This window comes from Sapajus apella, unplaced genomic scaffold (genome assembly GCF_009761245.1).
Source record: "Sapajus apella isolate SASKATOON/1434 unplaced genomic scaffold, GSC_monkey_1.0 scaffold135, whole genome shotgun sequence".
NCBI classification, from domain to species: Eukaryota; Metazoa; Chordata; class Mammalia; order Primates; family Cebidae; genus Sapajus; species Sapajus apella.
This window is the reverse complement of record NW_022437075.1, coordinates 485,646-495,141: the sequence shown is the minus strand read 5'-3', so window position 1 is coordinate 495,141 and position 9,496 is coordinate 485,646. Positions and strand designations below refer to the sequence as shown.

The following is a 9,496-nucleotide window of genomic DNA, read 5'->3' as shown; positions in this document are numbered from 1 at the left end:
TTGCTCTTGTTACCCAGGCTGGAGTGCAATGGCGTGATCTCGGCTCACCGCAACCTCCGCCTCCTGGGTTCAGGCAATTCTCCTGCCTCAGCCTCCTGAGTAGCTGGGATTACAGGCACGCACCACCATGCCCAGCTAATTTTTTGTATTTTTAGTAGAGACGGGGTTTCACCATGTTGACCAGGATGGTCTCGATCTCTTGACCTCGTGATCCACCCGCCTCGGCCTCCCAAAGTGCTGGGATTACAGGCGTGAGGCACCGCGCCCGGCTGTTTTTTTTTTATTAGAGACTGAGTTTCATTCTTGTTGCCCAGGCTCGAGTGTAATGGTACAATCCCAGCTCACTGCAACCCCCGCTTCTTGGGTTCAAATGATTCTCCTGCCTCAGCCTCCTGAGTAGCTGGGATTACAGGCATGTGCCACCACACCCAGCTAATTTTTATATTTTTAGTAGAGACAAGGTTTCTCCATGTTGGTCAGGCTGATCTCGAACTCCCAACCTCAGGTGATATGCCCACCTCAGCCACCCAAAATGCTGGGATTATAGGTGTGAGCCACCATGCCTGACCGAGAGCTCCAAATTAAAAGGGGGGCTGGGTGCAGAGGCTCATGCCTATAATCCCAGCAATTTGGGAGACCGAGGTGAGTGAATAACTTGAGGTCAGGAATTCCAGACCAGCCTGTCCAACATGGTGAACCCCCGTCTCTAATAAAAATACAAAAAAAATTAGCCAGGCATGATGGCACATGCCTGTAATCCCAGCTACTGGGGAGGCTGAGACAGGAGAATTGCTTGAACCCAGGAGAGGGAGGGTCCAGTGAGCCGAGATTGTGCCACTGCACTTTGGCCTAGATAACAGAGTGAGACTCCATATCAAAAAACAATGTTTAGGCCAGGTTCGGTAGCTCACACCTATAATCCCAGCACTTTGGGAGGCTGAGGCGGGCGGATCACCTGAGGTCTGGTGTTTGAGACCAGCCTGGCCAACATGGTGAAACCTCATTTCTACTAAAAATACAAAAATTAGCTGGATGTGGTGGCAGGCACCTGTAATGCCAGCTACTTCGGAGGCCAAGGTAGGCGAATCATTTGAACCTAGGTGGCAGAGGTTACAGTTAGGTGAGATCGCACCAGTGCACTCCAGCCTGGGTGTAAAAGCCAGACTTCGTCTCAAAAAAAAAGAATTTAAAGTGGAAAGGACAGGATATTGAGAAGCAGTTTTCACATAAACAAAAGGGGCAGAGGAAAATGTGAGGAATCTGCATTTTACACAACAAAACACAGACAAAATGGGGCATGGGAACAATTGGATATGCACTTATGTTTGGCAGGCCAGCGTGACTGAACTTGTAAAGATAATCTAATCCCAGCACTTTGGGAGGCCGAGGTGGGTGGATCACAGGTCAAGAGATGGAAACCATCACGGCTATAACAAGGTAAAACCCCATCTCTACTAAAATACAAGAAAGTAGCCAGGCGTGGTGATGGGCACCTGTAGTCTCAGGTACTCAGGAGGCTCAGGCAGAATTGCTGGAACCTGGGAAGTGGAGGTTGCAGTGAGTGGAGATCACACCACTGCACTCCAGCCTGGGCAACAGAGTGAGACGCTGTCTCAAATAATAATAGCAATAATATTAATACCATAATATTATTAGGAATTGGGAAAATTTGAAAAGGATGGGTTATCACATGATAACGTAAAATTGTTGCTCACTTCCTTAGGTGTGATAATGGTTTCATGGTTATGAAGAATAATGTCTTTATTCTTTTTTTTTCTTTTTTGAGATGGATTCTTGCTTTATCATCAGGCTGAAGTGCAGTGGCACAATCTTGGTTCACTTCAACCTCTGTCTCTCAGGTTCCAGTGACTCCTGCCTCAGCCTCCTGAGTAGCTGGGATTACAGGCACCTGCTACCATGCCCACCTAATTCTGGTATTTTTAGTAGAGTCGGGGTTTCACCATGTTGGCCAGGCTGGTCTCGAATTGCTGACCTCAAGTGATCTACCAGCCTCGGCCTCCCAAAGTACTGGGATTAAAAGCGTGAGCCACTGTGCCCAGCCGAATGTCTTTATTCTTAGAATATATGTCCCAACATATTTATGGGTAAAGGGTCATACCTGAAATAAATATATATACATGCAGACATACACATACATAAATATAAAACATACACGGGCACATAAAAATTACATATATGCAAATATACATATACACACAATATACACATATACACACATACAAAAATACATATATACATACATATGCCCCACACAAATATATATATATATATACATGTATGCACAAATATACATTACTAATACTTAACTGTTATATATTACAGGCATATAAAATACGGCAAAACATTAATTGGTGAATCTTGGGTGGGTGATGGGCATTCATTATACTCATTTTCCAACTTTTCTGTTAGAGTATTTTAGAAACCTGTCAAAATATAAAGTAGGCAGTGGAAATATATATGCCACCTGGAGAGAGATTCCAGGATCATCATTCATTAACACCTTGGTAACATGAATTTATAACAGGTTTCTCAAAAGGTATTCAAGAGATGGTTATAAGTGTTCAAGGGGGAAAAATATGCTGCTAGCTAGAGGCTGTTAAAAAAAAACAACTATGGAGTTACCACCTAGGAAAATGATAGCTTGTAAGGCCCTTTCCAGGCAATAGGTTTTGATGTAGGACAGTAAAGGTATGCCAAAAGTGTCAGCCTCTAAGAAATGGAGTCAGAGCAAGCCAGAGCTGTCCAAAGCACTCTCAGGTTCCTGCGGCAAACCCTGGAATCAGCAGAATCAACTGGCCCTCTAGCTGCTCCCAGTGGTTGGCAGCTGATCCAAGTTCAATGCTATTTAATCTCTTTGTGAGCTAAATATGTTTCTGAGTAGACAAGTAAGTGAAAATAGGACAAATATAATTCTATTCAGGATTCAACAAGGGAGCTTGCTATTTAAATAAAACTTCAAATTCCATTTAAATATTTTATATTAAAGACATCACTGTAAAATTAATGCATGCTTACTGTAGAAAATCCTGAAAACATAAATAAGTAAAAAGATAATAAAAGTAATCTATAATCTCACTGTTGAGCCTTGGTTGCATTTACTTCCTGTTTTCTTCACAGAGAATCATTTTGAAACAGGTGGAGTCAACCTGTATATATAACTTGGGTCCTTTTTTGCTTTTCCTAGTTAACACTGTATTACGGGTAGTTCCCACAACATTATATAAAACAATACCACATTCTCTCTTAAGAACAATTCAGAAGAACTAGGCGCCAAGAGATGTGGTGGATCAACACTGGCATCCTTTTTACAATGGCATAAATTAAAATTCAAAAGTCGTGTCAGAGGATCTCACATTTAGGAAGCATAGTTTCATCAAACTTTTATTCCAGTTAGATATGTACCCAAGCCATCATGTACATGTGTTTCTCTCAACACTTGTGAAAAATTTTGAAAACTTCCAGGCTAGAGAAACCCTTACAAGGATACACATTGAACATGTGCTCTAAAGCACTGGTGGAAACGCTGAAAATCTGGAAACTTCCAAGATGTTCATCAACAGGGAAGGCAAGGCAAAAAGAACTGTGGCATTTTCACAAGGAAGAAAACTATATAGCAGTGAAAGCCAGCGTGCTGAAAGCTTCACCTGGTACAAGAGAGAAGTTGGGGAAAGAAGCAGGTTGCAAAGTTTTGTAGCACATGAAGCATGCCAATTTCAAACACAAACACATGCACGCACACACTCACCCAATATTCCATATTGCCAAAGGCAGTGGATATTATAAAGGAAAAACCTCTTTAAAAAAAAAAGGCCTGGGCACACAATATGAATGTGTGTTGGATGCATCACACACACCCTCTGTGATCTCAAGTCTGTGAGAAAAGAGCCAGCTTCCTGTGGCCACAGGGATGACCCCTTTTCTTTCACTCTGTATTTACTGAACACATACTGCATGCCAGGCCCTGTTCTAGGCATTAATAATTTAGCAGTGGACCAAACAGATGAAGACCTCCACCTCACAGAGTAGGCATTCTAGTAGGGATAAGCAAAGAACTGCAGAATCTGTCATTATCACATGTTCACTCTGCAAACTGAGGAAGCACATGTACCTGCAATCCAGTTTCTTAGTTAGGCTCCTTTCCCAAACTGTTCCAATCTCTCTATCCACTGCCTACAACTCAAAAGCCAAGCAGCTTCAGAGAATGAACTGCCCAAGGAAGAAGCTAGGGCATGGATTTTCCCTCTGATGCAAGCTCTTTTATCACCTACAGCCCAGCAGCAAACAGTCCTTAGGTCAGCAGCCGGTAGTCCCAAGGCATGTGAGGATTCTGCCTGTTACTAAGAAGAGGGTTTAGGGTTCGGTGTCAGTCTCCCACCGGATCATGGAAAGGCCAAAGGCAAGGGAGGAAGGAAATGCCCATATCAGGGAGAAGAGGTGTAGTGATGTGGCTGAATTCTGGAAATATCTTTTTTTTCATGATTGTATCTTCCTTTTTAAAAAAAATATATACATATTTTAAACTGCATTTTAGGTTTTGGGGTACGTGTGAAGAGTATGCAAGATTGTTGCATAGGTACACACATGGCAGTATGATTTGCTGCCTTCCTCTTCATCACCTATATCTGGCATGCATATATATATATATATATATATATATATATATATTTTTTTTTTTTGAGATTTAGTTTTGCTTGTTACCCAGGTTGGGGTGCAATGGTGCGATCTCGGCTCACTGCAACCACCGTCTCCTAGGTTCAAGCAATTCTCCTGCCTCAGCCTCCCGAGTAGCTGGTACTACAGGCATGTGCCACCATGTCCAGCTAATTTTTGTATTTTTTTTTTTTTTTTTGAGACGGAGTTTCGCTCTTGTTACCCAGGCTGGAGTGCAATGGTGCGATCTCAGCTCACCGCAACCTCCGCCTCCTGGGTTCAGGCAATTCTCCTGCCTCAGCCTCCTGGGTAGCTGGGATTACAGGCACGTGCCACCATGCCCAGCTAATGTTTTGTATTTTTAGTAGAGACGGGGTTTCACCATGTTGACCAGGATGGTCTCGATCTCTTGACCTCGTGATCCACCCGCCTCGGCCTCCCAAAGTGCTGGGATTACAGGCTTGAGCCACCGCGCCCGGCAACTTTTGTATTTTTAGTAGAGACAGGGTTTCACCATGTTGACCAGAATGGTCTCGATCTCTTGACCTCATGATCCACTCACCTCGGCCTCCCAAAGTGCTGGAATTATAGTTGTGAGCCACCGCGCCCGGCCTTATTTTTATATATTTCTTGAGATAGATTCTCGCTCTGTCACCCAGGCTGGAATGCAGTGGCACAATCTTGGCTCACTGAACCTCCAACTACCAGGTTCAAGCGATTCTTCTGCCTCAGCCTCCTGAGTAGCTGGGATTACAGGCATGTGCCACCAAGCCCAACTAATTGGAATTCCGGAAATATCTTAACAGTTAAGGCATGAGATTTTGGACAGAGACGATGCGGGGGTTAGGGAAAAGAGAAATATCCAGGTGGACAATGAGGATTGTGGGTGGAAGGAGTCACCACTTACAGAGTCTAGAAGGACTGAGTTTGGGGGAGAGGAGATGCTCAGCTGAGGACCCCAAAGTCTCAGATGCCTGTCCCTGAGGGTCAGCTTTCAGGCAACAGAGGTTCATGGGGAGGGCGGCCCAGTCTACAACAGCAGGAAAGGGAGGAAGGGCAAGCCAGTGGAGTCACAACCCAGCAGGGATGGGAGGAAGCCTGGCTGGGAGTGTTCACGGTGGAAGGAAGCATCCACACACAACCCTAAAAGGGCAGATGAGGAAGTCATCTCTCGGGAGAAGGAAGAGGAGGAAGAACAAGGTTGTTAGGCGGAGTAGAATGACAAGTGGGGAACACGTCCTTGGGAGTCAGACTCGGGAAACACAAAGGGCTGTTCAAGCCCAAATCTTCTGAGGAGAGGGAGAAGGGAAGGGCAACCGCACCCGTGCCGTTAGAGACGGGGGGGGGGGGGGGGGGGCCCGCAGGGGGGGGGGGGGAAAAAAGGGGGGTGGTGCCCGGAGGAAAAAAACAGAATATTAGGGAGTCTGGAGTCAAGCGAACGGCGGAAAGAGGGGTCCGTCCCAGTGGGAGGGGGAGGAAGAGAACTGAGTCCCCGCCTCAAGGGAAGAGAACAGCGGGCCTGCGGTCTCTTAGAACGGAATTAGTCCGCGCCCCACGGGGAGAGGTGAGAGGAGATTCGGGGTCGGACCCCACGGGGAGAAGGGAAAAGGGGCCCGCCCGCGTCCCATGAAGATGGGGGAGTAGGGGTCTGCACCCCACAGGAAAGGAGGGTAGGGGCTCCGCGCCCCGCGGGGAGAGGACAAGCGCCCGGGACACCAAGCCAGCGCGCCCACAGGACCCTGCCCAGAGCAGGGCTGCCGCGGACCCTCAGACAGGAAGAGCGTCCACGCAGCCACGTCCCAGCCCCAGCCGCTCTGGAGTACTTGACGCCACCCTCACAAGACCTGGGCTCCACGACCGCTGGACGGGAGTCGGGGAGGCCGAGACCCGAGAGGCCGCGAGACGGCGAACTCACCTCCCGCCGCCGCTGCGTCTACGTCAGCTCGCCCTCGGGCTCTGCGCATGCGCGCGCAGAGTTCCCGGATGCTATTTTCCCGGCGACCCCTGACGGCAGGCACCTGCCGGGACCAGCCGGGGTGGGGCGGGGTCACGGCTGCTAGGCAGCCAGAACCTGGGAGCGCGCACAGTGTTTCCTTTCCCGGTCCTTAGTCCTTTGCCTCCGCTGGTAGGCGAGGTTTAGCAGACGGAAAAACGCCGGGAGCGCGCGTGGGCTGACCTTGAGCCGCCGCGGACAAGCACCTAGTCTCTCAGATTGACCAGCCCTCCATCCTCTTGCGATTCTGCACCACCCTGGACGCGCGTGGTTTCGGCAGAATCTCGTTCACGCGGGTTCCACTCCTAGACTGCTGTGTCTCCTTCCTCTCACGGCATCGGGGACTGGGGCCTGGAATCACTCCTGTACAGGGGTGTACAACGCTCCAGTGGACGCTGGCTGACACCTTCATGCGGTCGTATCACCTTACATGCACAATTAATATTTTACTCGGTTGTGTGATGCTCCATCCAAAATAACCCATTTACACGATTATATAAGACTCCCTGGCACAATAAACCCTCCACGTGGTTATGTAAGATTCCATGCCACAATCACAACTTTAGGCCATTGCACAACACTCTATGGCACAATAACCATTTTACAAGGTTGCGTAATACCCTATGGCACAACCCTTTCACATGGCTGTGTAATCTTCCATGGTGCAATAACCACTTCACTTTGTGTAATCCTCTAGGACACAATAATCATTTTATGTGGTCATATAAAATGCTCCACTTTGAATACAACATTTGCTCGTTTTCCTTCCTGTCAATGGACATTTGGGCTGTTTCCAGTTGAGAGTTACTACAAAAAAAACCTGATATGAACATCGTGTATGTATCTTTTGATAAGCAGGCTTGTATTTCTGTTGGGTGAATGCCTAGGACTGCAACTGTCTCTTGATGGGTGCACTAGTTTACACTGCCCCCTGCCGTGTTGTGTAAGATACTCAGTTGCTCCACATTCTTGCAACACTTGGTACGGTTGTTTTCATTTTAGCCATTAGTGTGGTGTGAAGTAGAATCTCACTGTGGTTTATTAGTAGTAAAGTTGGGCACACTTTCATGCACTTATTGGCCATTTGGATTTCCTTGTTTATGAGGGGGCCGGCTGACGTCGTTTACCAACTTTTCTATTAAGTTTCTTTCTTATTGAGATGCTGAGTTCTTTGTATGTTTGGAGGCCAGTCCTTTGTTGGCTCTACAATGGTCTTCTCCCACTCTGTCACTTGCCTTTTTACTTGTGTAATAGTGCTTTCTGATGAACCTATTTTTTTCTTTTCTTCAGACAGAGTTTCACTCTTGTTGCCCAGGCTGGAGTGCAATGGCGCGATCTCGGCTCACTGCAACCTCCGCCTCCTGGGTTCAGGCAATTCTCCTGCCTCAGCCTCCTGAGTAGCTGGGATTACAGGCACGCACCACCATGCCCAGCTAATTTTTTGTATTTTTAGTAGAGGCGGGGTTTCGCCATGTTGACCAGGATGGTCTCGATCTCTTGACCTTGTGATCCACCCGCCTCGGCCTCCCAAAGTGCTGGGATTACAGGCTTGAGCCACCGCACCCGGCGCCCCTTTCAGTTTTAAAGCCAGGAACAGGGAGTATAATCCTTCTCACATTTCAGCTCTCTACTCATTCCTTCCTCAGCATCTGACTCCAGCCTATAACCTCTGCTTTTCAGGGCACATATGCCAGATTGGGCCCATCCAGATAATCCAGGATACCATCTTCTCTATCCCATGTCCCACTCATCTTAGCCACACTTGCAATGGCCCAGGCTACCCCAGAATCCATCTGGAACTCACCTAGTCCACATCTCATATCCTCTTTGGTCAGGAGTTTCCATCCTCTGTGACGGAATTACAGTAGCCTCTCCTGATTGGCAGTTTCACTTCTCCACCTTTGTTGCCCAAGGTCAACTGTGGTCTGAAAATATTAAATGGAAAATCCAGAAATAAACAATTCACAAGTTTCACATTGCACACTATCATGAGTAGCGTGATGAAATCCCATGGTGTACCACACCATCCCATTCAGAATGGGAACCAGGCATTTGTCCAGTGTTTCCACACTGTATATACACCTGTCATTAGTTGTTTTTAGGAGCTACCTTGGTTATTAGATCAACCATCATGGTATCACAGTACTTGTGTTCAAGTAGCCCGTATTTTTTAAAATTTTTTATAAATTAAACCTTATCATAGGTAAGTATAAGAAAAACCACAGTATACAGTAGCCTTTCACATGCATGGGTTCCACGTTCGTAGATTCAACCAACTTTGGATTGAAAGTATTCAAAAAAACATTGCATCTGTACTGAGCGTGTGCAGACATTTTTCCTCATTATCTCCCAAACAATACAATATAAAATTTATACAGTATATACACTGTATTAGGTAACATAAGTAGACATTACCTTTTTTTTTTTTTTTTTTTTTGGAGATGGAGTCTCACTCTGTCTCCCAGGCTGGAATGCAGTGGCATGATCTCAGCTCACTGCAACCTCTGCCTCCCAGGTTCGAGTGATTCTCCTGCCTCAGCCTCCCTAGTAGCTGGGATTACAGGCACATGCTACCACACTGGCTAATTTTTCTATTTTTAGTAGATACAGGGTTTTGCCATGTTGGCCAGGCTAGTATCAAATTCCTGACCTCAGGTGATCTGTCTGCCTTGGCCTCCCAAAGTGCTCCGATTATAGGCGTGAGCCACTGTGTCTGGCCTAGACATTACTTAAAGTACACTGTATCTGTGGAGGATTGATTCCAAGACTGCCCTCAGACACCAAATCGGAAGATGCTCAAGTCCCTGATATAAGATGGTGTGTATTTGCATA

General features: G+C 46.7%; 1 protein-coding gene across 3 annotated transcripts in view; it reads right to left on the bottom strand.

The window, feature by feature from the left end:
• ZSCAN18 (zinc finger and SCAN domain containing 18) overlaps positions 1 to 8,604 on the bottom strand; it is a 49,089-nt gene extending 40,485 nt beyond the window's left edge. Inside the window, exon 1 of one of the 3 annotated variants that reach the window (XM_032263269.1) lies at positions 8,469 to 8,604. The gene's annotated coding sequence lies outside the window, so the exon portion shown is untranslated. Of the gene's footprint in view, positions 1 to 6,436; positions 6,562 to 6,586; positions 6,657 to 8,468 lie in introns of those variants that run through there. The other 2 variants (XM_032263270.1, XM_032263271.1) reach the window with 2 other exon arrangements.
• Positions 8,605 to 9,496: the final 892 nt, after the last annotated feature.